The 17,064-nt window shown below is 41.3% G+C and overlaps 1 protein-coding gene across 21 annotated transcripts in view; it reads left to right on the top strand.

Moving 5' to 3' along the window:
* The window catches only part of PTPRF (protein tyrosine phosphatase receptor type F), a 384,390-nt gene that overhangs the window by 22,428 nt on the left and 344,898 nt on the right, over window positions 1-17,064 (top strand). The window contains exon 1 of one of the 21 annotated variants that reach the window (XM_065071640.1): window positions 4,033-4,096. The exons of the other annotated variants lie outside the window; for them this stretch is intronic. The gene's annotated coding sequence lies outside the window, so the exon portion shown is untranslated. Of the gene's footprint in view, window positions 1-4,032; window positions 4,097-17,064 lie in introns of those variants that run through there. 21 annotated transcript variants of the gene reach the window in all.

Genomic DNA, 17,064 nt, shown 5'->3' with positions numbered 1-17,064 from the left:
TTCTGCGAGCAACAGGAGGTTTACTTTCCCCTTCATTGATACATTTCTGTTACGAAAATTGTTGTGCTTGGAAGAAAATAAATATTTACCTAATCATTTGCTGAGAAATTAATGACCTTCAGCCAACTTGAGAGCTGCTCAGACTCATTGTTTGGCCCTAATGTAGAGTTGCACATCTGGAATATTGTGTCCAGTTGTGGCCCCTCAGTTCCAGCAGGACAGGGAACTGCTGCAGAGAGTCCAGCGCAGCCACCAAGATGCTGAAGGGAGTGGAGCATCTCCCGTGTGAGGAAAGGCTGAGGGAGCTGGGGCTCTGGAGCTGGACAAGAGGAGACTGAAGGGGGACTCATTCATGTTTACAGATATCTAAAGGGTGAGTGTCAGGAGGATGGAGCCAGGCTCTTCTCGGTGACAGCCAATGATAGGACAAGGGGCTGTGGGTACAAACTGGAACACAAAAGGTTCCACTTAAATATGAGAAGAACCTTCTCCTCAGTGAGGGTGCCAGAGCCTGGCCCAGGCTGCCCAGGGGGGTTGTGGAGCCTCCTTCTGTGCAGACATTCCAACCCGCCTGGACACCTTCCTGTGTAACCTCATCTGGGTGTTCCTGCTCCATGGGGGGATTGCACTGGATGAGCTTTCCAGGTCCCTTCCAGTCCCTGACATTCTGTGGTTCTGTGTGATTCTGTGATTTCTCTCCCTGCCTGGGCGGGGGTGCAGGGGAGTTTGCAGAGCGAGCCGGCGGTGTTTCCAGCAGGAACATCTTCAGCTTGCTGCTGCTAATCTCGCTGTGGGGGTGAACTCTTCTTAAACAGTCATTAAAGTCTCTCTCGTGGGTCTGGTTGTAATACTGGGGCTTTAGAAAGGTTGCTACAAGGAAGCTTTCAGACACTTATCCCGTCCACCTACTACTACATACACTAGTCTGAATAAGACCTGTCTCTTCCCAGTGGTATTTACATCCATTTTAAGACTGCAGACTTCTGTGATTATTTTTTTTCCTATGTTGCCTGCTTCCCTAAGTGGGCAAGTTTAGCTGTTGCTTTTCTCTTGCTTGATGTGGCTTTTTTATTTCTATTTTTTACATGTACAGCCAAGGTTTCATTAATCTTTCTTGCTACCAAATTACACTGCAAACCTTGTAAGAATTTCTTGGCTCCTCAGTTTGTCACTCCCACTGAATATTTCTTTCAGATTATTTTCCTGTTGGATGTCTTCACTGCACTTTCCCAAGGAGAACCTTATTTTTAATTGCCTGATTCTCAACTTTCTCTGTCCTCGCTGGGGCTTGCGACTCCTAAATTTAGTATCATCCACAGATTTCAAGAACACACGTTCTACTCCTGTTCTGCATCGTTAACTAAGATTTTTAAGTAGAAGAATATATAAGAAAACTTCCTGCATCCTTGAGAGATACTTTGAAAGTTTCGGTATATGATTTTCATTTTCTTTTGTTTATGTTCTTTGGTACAGTGCTCAGTCCACATCAAAACTTGTTTCTTAAATTATTTTGAAGTGGTATCATTTGATACAGTCAAATGGTTTACTGACATCCAAGTGTATTTTAGCTACTGTGTGCTTGCTATCAGCAAACTACAATTCTCTAAAGTGATGGGCTGTGTCAGATTTCACGCATGCTTTATGTACCCCATTTCTCATTTTGGTTGAAAGAAGATAATCATCATCTAGGAGTCTTAGGGGCTGGTTTCTCCTATCGTAATAAAACTGTTCTTTGAGGAGAAGTAAAATTTGCTTGCTTATAGGATAACAATTTGTGTGTTTTTCTTCTCAAATTTGAGGCCTAAATATGTCTTTTATCTCTAGATATTCCATGTCGTAAAGGAATTAGTGGCTGTATCTACTAAGCTTGTTTGCTAAATTGTCTTCACTGGCTCAACTTCTGAAATAAATGATATTATGAAGTGGTTCTGATATGTATGTCTACATTTCCTAAGGCTTTTACTTGTGATTATTAATGCCCATTTGTAATGGCTATCAATTGGTACTTTGCTGAGGTAATGCAGATAAAAGCGCAGAACGGCAGTAGTGGGTATTGCCGGGGGTGCTTCCTGAGAATAGCTGTCCATCACAATTTTGATTTCTCTGTGTTTGACTGCAAATGTTTCTCTCTGTAGATGTCTGAAATTTTGAGTTTTTGTGGTGCTGTTTGTACTTGTCACAGCTGTAGGTATATATGCGTGTATGCATATACATATATACATACATACGTATATATATGTATATAAATAAATGTTTTAGAAGTTCATAATTACGTTCTAATTGTTCACCCTTTCCTTTATTTTCCCTTTTAGATTTTAAAAGGTGGTCAGTGTAGCAAGCTACTTGAGTTTTAAATTCCTCTTCCTTTATCATTTATTAATGGTCCAGCCTATCCTTGTAATGGCCACAAAGCATTAGCTCGTTTGGCTTTTATGCTGTGCTTATCTTCCCCTGCAGGCTGTAACCGGCTGTGTAATTCTTGTTAGGGTGTCCTCCTCCTCGTCTTCTCCCGCTTATTGAGAAGCAAATCTTGGCATAGTCTCCTTGGAGCCCACATTGATCATGTCTCGGTTCTTGCGCCCTTGGCTTTGATAAGGCCTGGACTTGCTAAACTTCTGGATTGTTTTGTAGATCTCACAGGGTTGTTCCGCACTCTTAATCCTTTCTTCCACCTGACCTTATTCTGCTTTTAATGCCACATGGCTTTTGTTCCTGAAGTGAAACTCCAGGGCTCTGATGGACACCTTGAATGGCATTTCCCAGTTCACCTTGCATCACTGGTAACGTTTTTGTGTTGGTAGGAAGACGATTCAGGACAATTTCCCTTCTTGGGGGCTCTCTCATGGGTCTGTTAAGCGCCACGCTTCCTGGGCTGTTGCTGCCTAATTTTTTTTGTGTGTATGTTGACCAACAAGAAGCCAATCTAATGGAAACCCTGCTGAACGCGGTGTCTGTGCTCTGAGCATGCTGTGGTTTGGTCCAGGAGTGTTTTGCCATCTCCATCACCTGGTCCTGAAGGGCTGTGATGAACGTTGGTACTGTCCCTCTTTTCGTCTCCCTACAATTCATGCCCACTCAGTTTCTGTCTTAAATTTTCTCATTAAACATACCAACCTTTTTTCTGAGTGTACAATTATTATTCCTCTGTAGTTAGGTTAAAACTGCTTTAGACTTTCTTTTGTAGCTCAGATTTTGTTTGATAGTTAGTTAAAAAGTGCTGTAATCTCTCTTATTCGTAGTCTATTTCCTTGCAGTTCCCATTCGCATCATCTCTTGGTTCTGCTGATTTCTGGGTTACTACCTGTTGCAGGATACATGTGTTGAATTACTTTTTTCTGCTTGTGTTTTTCCAAGTTGAAACAGATATATATATTTTTTTCTTTCTTTCCTGCCATAATATATAATCTAATAGTCTCTGGTGGTAGCTTTCCATTTTGTAGAAAATGTAATTGCAAGGGTTATTCCTGTCTTTATATTAAATAAGATACTTAATATGGCCACACAAAATTCTAATCCCCGTGGCAATGTACTGAACGTATTTGTCGGTATGTAGCATAGCGAACTATTTTAGTCCTTCAGCCATTCTTCAAACCACATCATGGGCTTGGTAGTTACAGTCATGCTGCTTTGGAGCTATGTTTTTGGGAGGAGTTTTTTCTCCCTTTGTGCCTACCCATTTCAAGACTTCACTTCACATGGTGGTCTCCACTTCTGCATAAAATTGAACATATACGTTCAAAATTTTCTTGCTGTGTGCTTTTGTGTGTGAAATTTGGAATGCAGAGCTTTGTAGCGGCAAGTTAAAAACTTTTGGTTTCTTTGGCTCGACACGCAGTCCCCAGGGGCTTTCTGGCTGACCTCACATGCTAAAAATGACCGTGAGCGTTGTGCTGTTCGTAGTTATCCTCTTTGGCGTCTGGTTTTCTTTAAGAAAAAACACCACTCAGTCATGAAAATATAGAAGTGACAAAAGAAAGGGTTGTGACAAATGGGGGAAGGCTGTATTGGCTCTCCTGTGCGAGGATGCACACGTTGCAGTGGCACCGACCTGCTGTGGCCTGGGGATGCTTGGAGGCTGATCTTTGCTCTTGCGAGAGTAAGTGAAGATTAGCATCTATTTGTTATAATGGAAGGAGGGGGGCGCAGGGTGGGGGCAAAGAGTTATGTCTATATATGTCTAATTTTAACTGCATGGAAAAGTATCCTTGCATTCAAGCCTGAAAATGTAATTTATTTTGCTTTTTTCAAGTATTATATTTTTGTTCCCAGCTTTAAAAGCAACAAAATTCCTAAATTTGGGAAGGTGTTTGTTTACCACCTGCATTTAGAGTTAGCAGAAATGTTAAATCAGCTGTAGCTCACTCTACATCTGCAGACAGCACAGTATTGCCCTGGTTTACTTAGCGAATTCCATTCGTGGCCTCATTCATACACTGTTAAGCAACTGAAAGATTTATTTTTCTCGTACAAGATGGAAAGTTCATTTTCTACTGCATACGAATAAAAAATTCTTGAAAGACGATGAGACTGATTTGATGTATGGTAGATAGATCTTTAAACCTGATGGATTTAAAATACAGAAATATGTTCAGATAAACCTTTTCCATTTCATGTGAACACTTTGAAAGACTTAAATCTTTTGCAAGGCGCCGTTGCATACTTCTGAGCTCGCTTTCCATCCAAATTCAACTGGAACAAGTCAAAAGATAAAAATGTACTTAGTAAACAAGAAAGGGAAGCAACACTTCATGTCGCATCTAAAACTAGAAATGAAAAGTGTGTGTGCATATGCACATACATATATGTACATACACATGAACATATAACTGTTTTTTAAGTGTGAAGTGTAGGTTTAGAGGCAAATTAATGCACACTGTTGTCAAGCAATTAATAAGAAGCTTAATTTCTTTAGGAAAATAGCTGGAAAACACAAAAGCAGATACAAGTTAGAACTGCTTATTTTAATCATAGGAGGGAAATCCATTTTGTTTGTCATCTTTTAAAAACCCAATCATACTGTTGAAATAAATTATATGAAGTATTGGTTGGTAATTTTTTTTGTAGGTGTTTGGTATGGGAAGTCTGGTCAAAAGGTAAAGGATGGGTCTGGTGTGCTACCCGAAATTAGCATTATGTTTTATGGTTTATCATCACTGAAAATACGTTCTCCGTTATTTACTTAGAAGATCTTTGCATGTCAGCAGTCATGTGGGAAAGATTTACCTCTTGAAATTATTTAGCCAGTTTACAACAGGCAGTTTATATACTGATACAAAGCCCAGGTAAGAGGGGTGATTCAGGCATAGCAGAGAACTTTGTTATGAAGTCTTGTTGGTAATGGAGATTTTGATATGGAAGAAAACTGTTCTAGAGAGCTCATCTCTCTTAAAATGTTGATTTTTATATCATTTTTGTAGTGTAGCCAGTTAGGACATGCGCCCACCAATGCTGTGAATGAACATCTTATAGCTGATAAATTATGTAGTGATATTTAACGTTTTTGATTTCCATTTCCTAGGAACATGGCACAGTTTCTAGAGTTCGAAATGCTGTGGGTTGGTCTCCTCCTTGTTAATGTGCAGCTTGCGGTTTAAGTGTCCACCTGCAACCCACAGTGAAACGCTTCTTCCCTCCTCCCCATCCTGGTCCCCATGTTGCCTCTGTAAAAGACAATTCCTGACAAAGGAAGGCATGTTTCAATTGTACTGCAGTTTTGTGGTCTATAACCTTCATCTGTTCTGTGACTGTAGAGATTTGGGGACAAGGAATTTTTTGAGGAGAATAAAACTGTTTTCTTTTTCTAAGCTGAAAAAATAAAGAGTATTTTTGAATATTTCCCAGTCCAGTAACTTGAAAGGATTAACTTTGCTCTCTAATAAATAAAACAGCCAAGCAGATTTTGTCCAAATGTTTCTTCACCAGACTTAAATCCTAGTCCTGGACTAAAATCTCACAGGCTTGTAGTAAAATTGTTCCAGACTAAAACTTGGCAAAGTAAAAAAATCTCTGAAAGCAGGGTTCACAATGGAAATGCTGATGCAAGCATAACTGGAGCATTGCAAACACGACGCCATAAGAACAGCTTTGCATATTGCTCATGAATAGCTCAGAGGTAAAAGGATTAACACTTCTTAATACTGCTTTGAATCTGCTAGACTTTTTGCTTGCTGGACTCAACACAGATTTTCTGTAGTGTACATAGGCTTCGTATATTAGCCTTTTATTCTGATCCCTTCCCCCCCACTTCCAGCTGAGAGTTCTTTATTGCCTTTGTTACCCTGAATTTCCTGCATCACCTATCAGGATCTGTCAGGAGACAGAAATTAATACCAGAAATAACAATTTGAGCTCAGTGCGTAGCTGTTTAATTTGCAGACTAAAGGAACTTCTGCACGTTTCGTATTCAAAGAGGAGGAGGAGGAATGGGACTATCGGTGAAGGAGGGGCTGGATCTCTCTTAAAATAGTGTGCACTGGAAACCAAGAAAACCAAGACAAAACCTAAAACAAACAAAAAATTAAGAAACCCCAACCAAACAACTGTAAATGAAGTGCCTCTTATTTTGATGGCGTCACTGCATCTGTGCCTGCAGATGTTTGGGTTTCTTTTTGGTCACAGCTAAAGCATTCTGAAGTGAGCATGTGTTTGTGTACACGGTGTAATGTTTGATAGGTTTCTAGGCTTCTCTCTTGGAAGATTTTCATCATGTCAAACTTGCTGCTGCCACTCCAGCCCTTTCGTTTAGAAATGGTTGCCAGTCCCTTTGAAAATGGGAGCAGAGAAAATCTTGAGTATCATCTTAACCAGTCTGGGGTTGTGTGTGTGTGTTTGTGAGTGTGTCTGTGCATATTTGTAAGCACACACATGCACACGTATACATAGATATATAAATATCCTATTGCTGTTGCCATAGTCACTCTCTCGCTGGGCTTTATACCAGCAACTGTGCAGGGAGGTGTCAGCAAAACATGATGTATTTTAGATATAATCTGAAACACCATCCAGCAGCAAATCAGATGTTTGTTAAAGGTCCCTTTCCTTCGCCATGGTTTTGCTTAATTTGCTTTCTCACCAAAGTGAACAAACTTGAAATACTTCAGTGTTTAAGCAAATAATATTTTATAAAAAGGGTAATATGCATGATTAAAGATAAAATACAAGGGCTCTGGCTGGTGATTATTTACAACAGGCATGGTCCTCACACAGCAATGGTAAGAAAAGCGAGTATGTAGTAACTGTTAATCCACTTGAAAACTGATAGCAATAGAAATCATGTTTGCAAGAAAAAATAATGTCATGTTTCTACAAGACCTCTATTTTCTTTGATTTCTTTTTCTTTGATTTAAAAAAAAAGTAAAACTAAGATAAGCGCCTATATAGGTCAAAGTAATTTGAATTATATACTGAAAAAACCTGTAGTCATGATTGCTGTAATTCAGGTTGTTGGTACACCTTGCAGTTTCAGAACTTACGGTCTTGGTCATTTATTACTGGTGAGCATCAGATTTTGATGTTAATGCATTTGAGTGGGATATGGTATGTGCTGTGTGTGGTGCTGTATATGTAAAAACCAGGGACATCGTGGTAGTCTCTAATTTCTGTAGCTTTGAAAGTTACCAAGTAAAAGAATAAGCAAGAAATGTACATAGTTAAAATTCACAATGTAAGGGAAGATCTTTTAGGAAGATTTGAGTTGGTCTGGATGGTTATTAAAGTTGCTGGTTAATATTTTTAATATAACTTCTGAAGCAGCTTTTATCGGAAGATCTATGTGCATATTACAGACTAGTTTAGACTCATAACACCCCTGTGGCGAACTGGGCAAGTATTTTCAAGAAACTGATGTCCAGAGATGCTTGCCATGTTTGCCTGTGCTAATTTGGAAAGTTGGGTCCTGTTTATGCTTGAAGTGAATGCAGATTAAGGCAGGGTGTAAGCACAGTAGTCGTTTCTGATTAATTAAATGTGCAGCAATTCTTTCTCTGGAACAAGAGAGTCTTGTTTCTGGTTAGCATATCCTCTTTGAAATGGCACTCATTACAGAAAACTGCCCACTCGTGGCTTTAATGAAGAGCTATTGTGTGAGCGGGAAGGTCTGTGTTACTGGAGCTGGGGGAAGCAGAACGTGGGTTCCTTGCTCTTGGTCCTTCATCCCATCTGCAGGACCGGTTGGTCCAACAAGTGGTCAAGCAGTGTTTGGGGATCAGAAGCAACTGGAATGGAGGCTCACCGGTTCTCACCAGTGTTTGGCAGATCGCGAGGTGCGCTGCCCCTCCGCTTGCTGTGTGAGCAAACTCTCGATAAAAACTAAAGGGCTCCATTTTGCATTGGGTGACATCAGACACTGCAAGGGAGAGAAGTCTGTATTTTGTAGATGCTGTAGTGGAATCCTGCTGTAACACTTCATCGTTTTACTGAAAATTGAGGAGACTGCCCAACTGTTTCTTTGAACCCTCCCCCAGTGCTTAGGTGGGCTGGTGAGGTCTCCTAAATTTAGTTATTGTTGCTGTTTGTTAGGTAATTATTTTTCTTCTCTTGCATTTGCTTAATGCAGCCAAATAGCTTGTTTCTGGGTGGAATTTCACAGCCCTGGGTGTCTGGTGTTTCCTAAAGCAAAGCAAGGACATCAGCAGCATGGACCCTCGTGGCTCGCTGCCTCTTGCTGTTCTGCGTTTGGTCTTCTCACACTCGTGATGACAACGTGGTGTCACCGTGCTTCTGCTGGGCCAGAGCAGCCCCTCTGCCCATATTCTGAGCAACACGAGAGCAGCACTGTGTGTCAGGGACCATGGGTTGGACACGTGGGTCATAGATTTAGGTGATGTCAACTTCCATAGCAGTTGACCTGAAATGACTCGTGTCTCCAACTGTCTGTATAATGGGGAGAATGAAACTGATGTATTGTATTTTAATGTTAAAAATTTTAAGGAAGCGTTCTGTAAGTATGAAGTAATTCATAATTCATCAGGGATAAGTGAATGCCTTGCTTCTCTGTTCTGAAGTGGGCATTGCTTGTTCATGCTCTGGTCTGTTTGCTTGCAGTCTGTAATGCTTGTTTGATCACTTAAGCAGCTCATATAATACAGGAAAAAAGGCCAGTTTGAGGAGACCTTGTATAACGTAAAATACTAGGACCAGAAGATACTACACAGCTATTTGTCCTTATAAAATCCTGGAAACATGTTTCCAAAGGTGTCTACGCACCAGGATCAGCGGCAGCTTATGTTTGAGTGGAAATGGCTTTTGCTTTGCTGACGTTCTGCTTGGAAGGCGCCGCGTCTCTCGGGCAGCGCTTGGCGTGATGCTGGCGTCTCTGGGAAACCTGTGAGGTTTGCAGTCTCGAGTGTGGAATGAGAGTTATGTTCTGAAAGCTTTCCACAATGTTTTTTTGTTGTATTCCCAAACACAGCTGAGGATTTTACAAGAGTTGCTGGAAACTTTTAAAAATAGCCTGGCTTTTTAAATTTAAGGAATAAGCTGCCTGTGCTCCCCAGGCAAGTTAGGGTTACTGGGTTTCCGTTTCAGTTTTGGAGGCTGAAGCTGGGTTCAGACTTGTCTGTGGTGACCAGGGTGTGTTCTGGAATAGCTCGTCGTGGTAACTGTTCCTATTGTGGGATAATTAGGGTGCTGGCGAAGCAGAGCCGGTAAAACCATCTCTCACCGTGGAACAGCCTGTCTGCTGGAGGAGCAGTCCCAGTTGTTTTCTACCATGTTTCTTGCAGCAAACGCCTGTCCAGCGACCTTATGGGTTGGTGACGTGGAGGTACAGTTTTTTCCTGCGGTCTTTGTTGCTGTGGGCTACTCTCTCTAATTTAATTCTCTTTTCACTGCCACACATTGCTTAACAATATCTATAGGATATGTTACTAAGTGCGTGTTTTCACTGTGGTAGTTAGCATAATTGAAAGCAAAAGTTTCCAACATAATAGAGCACAGCTTCTCTTGTGTAATGTTTTTTTCATGCTGACGTTACATTTTAGGGAGTGCAGTAAAGCCTGTTTGATACTTGGGAGAAGCTGGAAGTCCAAGTGGTTAGGCATCTCATGCTGTAATTTTGTGTTCCCAGAAGGCCTCAGGTAGACAGGAGATGAATGTAAAGAACTAATTTTGGAGAGCTGAGATGCTAAAGATGCTCTGGTAATGTTGCTTCTCACTGTGCAGGTACTCCAGTTTTATTTGGGCAGTAGGAGATAATCAGGGGAACACGTGGCCATTCAAGAACAAGACATCATGGGCTCTGGGGTCTTCTGACACAAGTGAAAAAGCCCAACTGGAGCGATAGGGAAGGCTAGTCTGGATTAGAAAGGTTAAAAAAAATAATCTTTTGTTTTTTTTTCCCTTCTTCCTGTTTCCCCCCCTCCCGCCCCCCCAGCCATGAGTGACTCGTTCAACAGGTACTCTGGTGTTGGTTTAGAAATCAGTAAGGTCAGAGCTGTAGTGAACTGCAGAGGATGGTTTTATGGTCTATGCTCTCGTCCTCTGCCAAGTCATAGGGAAAGAAAGAACAGTCCCTCCTTGTCTTTCATCCCGTGTTTGAATCTGTCAGAGGAAAGACTTGCTCAACCAACAGAACACATCGCGTGGGTTATGGTTGCCGGGAGATGAGATCTGAGAAAATACCTTGAGTGTGGCGAGAGATGTAGGTATAGTCTCAGAGTGTTGTGACCGATAACAGAGAATCACGAGTGCTGAACTGAATAGCAAGCAGCCTGAGCTGACTTCTTACTTTTTATGTGTTCAAAAAACTGTAAGTGGAAGAGAGAGAAGATTGATTGATCCTATTCATCTCCATTGCTCTTTGCATTCCTCTTTCTTGTGTAGAACCTCTGTAGGCTCCTTGGGGCCACGAGTCAGTGAGTTGAGGTGATAAGTAATTCCAGGGTAAGAATTATTCTGGGTTAGATTGAAGTTCAGGGAAAATGCTTTAGTATTTCTGTCTATAGTTGCCTGGTTGAGTCTTGCTGGTCTTACCCTTGCACATTCAGACACCTACTGTTTGGTTGTTAATTTGTCTAATCTTGGCTTTTACTTCCCACTTCATGATGTGCCGTATCTAATTGGGTTTTTATATGCACTTGGTTCTCTCAGAGGACTCTTAACTGCCTTGTCAGGTATGCATTTGCTCGTATGAAAGCAGCAGGACTTGAAAAGGTTCTTGTGATGCTGCTGTTGAGAATTCAGCATCCTTGGTCTGATGTTGTTGGGCTGCCCAGGAGGTGGGCCATACCATGGCAATCTGTTTGCCCAAACATATATCCACTGCCTTTGTGGGGCTACAGATTTCCTCCCACAAGCCCTTAACATAAATGTTTATGCGTGTGTGAAAAGCGCAGGTGCGTACATGGGTGGCAGGTGCTCTGGTAAGCCAAGGCAGAGCCCATAGCTGTTGTACTTGGCTGATGGTGACTTTGCTTCTCTATAAAAGGACCTCACTGTGCTAATCTTCTTGCATTGTAGCACCTGTCACTTACCAGGTAGGTGTTAAATACTGCATTCAGAGGGGATTATCACCAGCTCTTCTGCTCTGGCTAGAGGAGGACAAGAGAAACTTCAGCTGTTTTGTAAGGGAGGAGTAAAGGGGCATCCCCTAACCTGGTTATACAGGTCAGGAACAGCACTTTGGGCATCCTTTGGGATGTATCATTAATCCCTACATTTGGGATTTCATATTTGAGATAGATTTTGATGTAGAACTCAGAAATTGGAGATGTTCAGTTCGATGTTATATCACTTGAATCGATGCAGGCTGTTCATCACTGCTATCTAAAAAGACAGTGTGTTGACATACGAGTGTTGTTATATCAACATGTATTTTTCTGGCAGGCTGTGGGAGTTTTTTAAGGTATGTAGTTGTAGACTGGACCACTGGGTAACACGGTTGAAATTCTTTTCTTTTTGTGACTCTTTCCTGATTACAGTTGATTCCTTGTATACAGTAATTTCTTTAAGAAGCTCATTTTGTGGAGCATATTAAAGCAACAAGTTGAGAAGTCTGGAGTGGTGTGTGTGTGTGTGTAAATCGCTGCTACTGTAATATGTTTCAAAGCTATGCTTAAAAAAAAAAAAAAGAAAACAAACAGCAGGAAACATGGATTGCTACCATAGATTTATCCAACCTGAGAGAACTCTCAAGCAAGCTTTGCTTGATCTAAGGCTGTTTATTCAAACTGAATATTTTGTAGCTGTGTTGCCTTGTGAGTTATAGGTGGTAGAAATGAAAAGTTACTTTCGGCATTGCTCCAACATACAACTCGGCTGGTGGCTTAGTGGAGAGCAGCTAAAGCGAAAGGCTGATGTTGCCCAGAGCATCCTCTCCCCAACAGCATGGCCTGTGTTTATCCCTGAGAGCGGTCCTGGCTTCTGAAGTACCAGCAGACGTGTGTTGCCCATGCACTGATGAGGAAAACAAGGGTAATGCGTGCTGCAGGGTGTTTCCTATGCATCTGCCCAGTTTTATTTTTACATGATGTATTTATACACATGTGCTATCTTCCCAGTTTAGCTCTAATGCCCTCTAATTCCGGGTATGCAGTTACAAAGAAAGCAAAAATCAATGCAGAGGGAAGAACAAGGACTTTTAAAGCTTTGTAGAATATAAGAAGTTCCCAAATCTTCAAATGTTTTGCATGTTTAAATGAATTAGCGCTCCCTATGGAAGTGTTTCTGCTAATAAGTAGAAAATAAAACTGGCTTGAGAACTGTAGCAAAATACAAGGGAACTCAAGCTGTCTGATTGTAGGCTTTAAATATCCAGAATGATTCATCCTGCTTTTTCGTTGTCCAAACCTGTAGTTAAAAATTACCGTATACTTTAAGTAAATTGAAGAAGGGCTACTTCAGAAATGTGAGAATAAACTTGAATGACAAAACATCAAATTATTTTCAATTCCTTCTTTATAAGACTGCTCTTACAGTCAGAATAATTATTAGTGACCTGCAGTGCTATCCAGAAGGAGTTGGTAATTTTCAATTGAGTCGACACTGAGGATTTAGCAGCTGCCGATGTAAGAAGAGTGGGCGACATAAGCAAATTGTGAGAATTGGCAGAGTTTGGCTTGGATGGCTACTTAGATGAAGACTGGGGCGCACAAGACAGTCTAAACACACTGTTGATAAATTAGGATGTACCTACTAAATAGACCACAACGAGAAATGACAGTATAACAAGTCTAGGCGCTTGTATCTCAGTCCTTCTTAAGCGGTGATTAGCAATGAGCTTAGCCTTTTTACATCATCTTCCTCAACATACGGCTTTTGCTGTCCTTCAGCCTTTGCTTGCTGAAAGTAGAGAACAAATGGGAGAAACAATAGCCCTGTGTGTCTGACTGAGGCAAGATAAGAGAATGAGGTCTCTTGAACCTGAAAGTAGTCTGGTCATACTGCTGCATCATCTGGTACGTAGCTGTGGCAATCACTCTGGTACCAAATCCCAAGCATCTTTGGTCAGCATGGCCAAATACCTGGGACATGCCAGTTTCTGTGCAGCCGAGTAGCACTTTCCTCTGCTTGAACTGTCTGGAAGGGCTGAAATTCAGAAGATTCCTTCTCTTCTCTCTCCCATCCCATCCTGACTACAAGCAAGATGGGAACTCACAGATGTTGTGGAAGATGTCCTCTTAGATGGAGCTACTTGAACAATGTGGCTTCTCCTGATCTCCCAAAAGCTTGAGAGGAAAAGACATGAGAGGAACTGTAGGGTTAGTCATGTTTTGGTCTCTGAAAGAAAGCTTAGTGGCCAAGGAGGAGGGATGATGCTGGCTTGTCTGTATGGTCTAAGAGGATCAGAGGAGCCATGCTCCAGCCTGGCACTTGTGCCCATGGTGAGCACAGAGTGGACCATTCACAGACCCATTTTTAGCCTCTTATATAAAAGTAATTCCCCTGTTAGCTACTTTCATAACTTAAGAAAGAATTGACCTGGGGCATCAGTCGTGGCTCTGAGGTGGGACAACTGACTAGTTTTCAGATACCATCCTGTACACCTTGATGATCTCTCAGCCACACGTTTAAGTGGTCTGATAGGGTTGCATGCTTCTCTCTGCTTTCCCAAGCAAGAAAGGGATGCCAAAGAGCTCTCTATCTCATGTTTGGTTTTCCTTTCTCACTTCCAAACTGGAGAGATTGTGTTTTGCAGTAGGTCATATTAAATATGGATATGTAACTGTTGCTGTGCTAGTGAGAAAAAATTATTTTGAGACCTCTTCTGTCTTTCTGGCAATGGGACAACTGGTGTGAGGGCACTTTAGACCAGCGCTGTGGTTTATTGGGCCGTGTTGCTGCTGTGTTTGCACGGCATTCAGTGTGAGCAGATGTCTGGGGAGCTTCTTTGACCTTGCTTCTGGGTGGTTTACAAATAGGGAATGGGGAAAAAACTATTTATTTGTTTGTCATTGTAAGGGAGACATTAAACAGGGAGTCTATGGTTCCTGAGAAGTCCAGTGGTGGGTGGACAACAAAAGGAAAAACAGTGAGGGGAGAAGAGATTAGGAACTGGGAATGTTGCTTGGGTAAGGGGTTTGGATTGGAGCAGAAAAATGTTTGAACCTGGCATATTTTTAATGAAAAAATAAATCTGTTTATGATGACAAGATGACTGGGGAAGAAGAATCCTTGGATTTCTGCGGAGTGATCCGTGAGTCAGAAATAGCTGGCGCTTGGAGAAGCACTTGCTTTGCTCAGCTCCTACTCTGCTCTCCTATTTTCTTCTCTCTTTAAGTGACGGTGCTGTGGCTTAAGAGACTAATTTGAAAGAGCCCTCACTCCAGTTCTTAGACAGGGCACCTATCCATGTTATGTTTCAGCTACCCTGGTGAACATTAACTCGTCCCCTGCTTTCTGAGTTTGCGGACTCAGCCAAGACACAAAGAACTGAATAACCCTTGAAGAATGAACTCCTTTGTTGCCCACCGAGGCATGGCTGTGGCATTGTTTTCACCACAGGCAGGACAGTGAGTAATAGCGTTGCAGCTGCCTCACTGAGCTCTGTGCTGCAGGATGCCTTAGTCTCCTTGGACTTTTCTTTCCAGAATCATTCATGGGTGGAAAAAGATGAAATACATTTTTAAGTGAGACTTCATTATTTTTTTGGTAAATGTAAGAAAACTGAGGGTTGCAGTGTGGAAAAAAATGCTCTCAGACTTCACTCTCTAGAAATGTGAAGGTTTGTGGCAAGGTGTCAGCACTAACTTTTTTTCAAAATAAGTGTTCAAAATGTGGACACAGCTTTCTTCTCATCCTATGTTCCTATGTTCTCCATCTGGTATTACTAGTCTGGGCAGAACTTTATCTCCGTTGATCAAGCAGACTGCCCTTGCCTAGGCAGCATTTAGCGTTGCTCCATCCTCAAAGCCCAGCAAGGAGTAGGCTGCTCATTGCATTGACTCAAAGCATTTACCTTGCAGCATTCTGCTTTTATGTTTGATTTAGTAGCACCAGCTACCTTTAAAAACGTTTTCCATTGCTCTCAACTCAGTCTGCCAAGAACTTTTGTCCAGTAGAGTTTAAGCTACTTTTTAAGTTGTAATTTACACATAATTATCTCACCAAGATTTTATCTGTTGAGAGTAAGACTGTATTCATCAATGACTCCTTTTAAAATATTTTCTCAAGTGGATTCATCTCTGGTTTGCCAGACCCAGTTTTATGTGATGAAAGTGATAAACCCTCAGTGTCTTTGCACAATAATCCACTAATCATCAGTATGGTCAGCAGTGATCAAAAAAGAAACTAATTTAATGAATTACTGTGAGACGAAAATAAAATGAAGGCATAATTGCATTGTTTTCTTAGTCTGTGGTGTGAATGATGGTCAGTTTTCCGTCCTTCATCTAGGAAATGATTTAGTAAAACATAAAATTTCAGAGAAATGCAGCACGTATGACCAGCTGTCTTCTAGATCTTTAGCAGAGAACCTGGGGACAGGGGAGAGCCATGTTTAGCTTGACAAAGTCCTAACAGAGGGAAGGGTGAAGAGAGGGGACACTTGTTTTCTTTTCCTCATGTGAGGACTGAAGGTCACCATCAGGTTTAAGATGAAACACTTCATCCTATGTGTCACTTAAGCTGTGAAACACATTGCTGCAGGATGTCTTTGCTCGAATTTTAGAGATGGTCAAAATGCAACTGGACAGGCTTATGAGGAAAAATACCTTGTGGTCACATAGAAGCAAGTTTTTAATGGGAATTAATAAGGGTCTGCCAGTCGCTCAATGATATAGTAAAGGAGTAATCACTCTAGGTTTTTTTCCATGTTTTTTCTACCCAGACAGATTTGGGACCACGCTTTTGAAGGCACTTTGCAAGTGTGCATGTTAGTAGAGCCACCCTGTCCATCTAATTCAACATCCATGATTTGTGTGTGTGTGTGTGAAATACCTCAGGTTACCAGAAACTAGCAAGGAGCTGTGATTTCTTTTGTGTGTGACAGAGGTGATGCTGTGGATTTTAACTGTTCTGGGGAACTGCTTGCAGAGGAGAGACATGATGCAATGAGACACATTGTTGTAGACATGTTGGGCTCATAAAACGGTCTCTCCCAGCCATAATTTCAGATAAAAATCTAGAGTCTAATATTAGAGAGTGCATACTACTTTTATTTCATAGACAAGGCTATTTATAATTTTTCTACAAATAAGTCTTTGGAAAGCAGCCTTCCAGGTATAAATGATTTTTGTTTCGTTGTGCCTTTTTAAGAAGATCAGTGTTTGGTGTGTTTGTTTTGGTGTTTCTTTAGTGGCCTTGCTTCTACCTATTGTTGTCTTACCCCCCTTCAAAAAAGCCTAGTATGAAAAGAGACCAGCAGAAGTGTACCTTTTTGCTATCAATCAAAAGTGAACTATCTTAACGAGACTTAAAGGCCACAATGTGAACACCAGTGTGTTTTTAACGTAAAGCTTTTGACATCCATCAGCACTGTCATATCATGCCGTTATCACCACATTGGATTTGGAAGAGGAATGCTACTAGTAATTTGCAGAGCATCATTTAATCATCTTTGTCAAGTAATGGATTTGTTATTGATTTCAGGCTCCTAGTTAGGTTAGAGAATTGTATCTTAACTTGCTT

This window comes from Columba livia, chromosome 8 (assembly GCF_036013475.1).
Source record: "Columba livia isolate bColLiv1 breed racing homer chromosome 8, bColLiv1.pat.W.v2, whole genome shotgun sequence".
NCBI lineage: Eukaryota > Metazoa > Chordata > Aves > Columbiformes > Columbidae > Columba > Columba livia.
The sequence above is the reverse complement of the archived record's forward strand: the minus strand, read 5'-3'. Positions and strand labels throughout refer to the sequence as shown.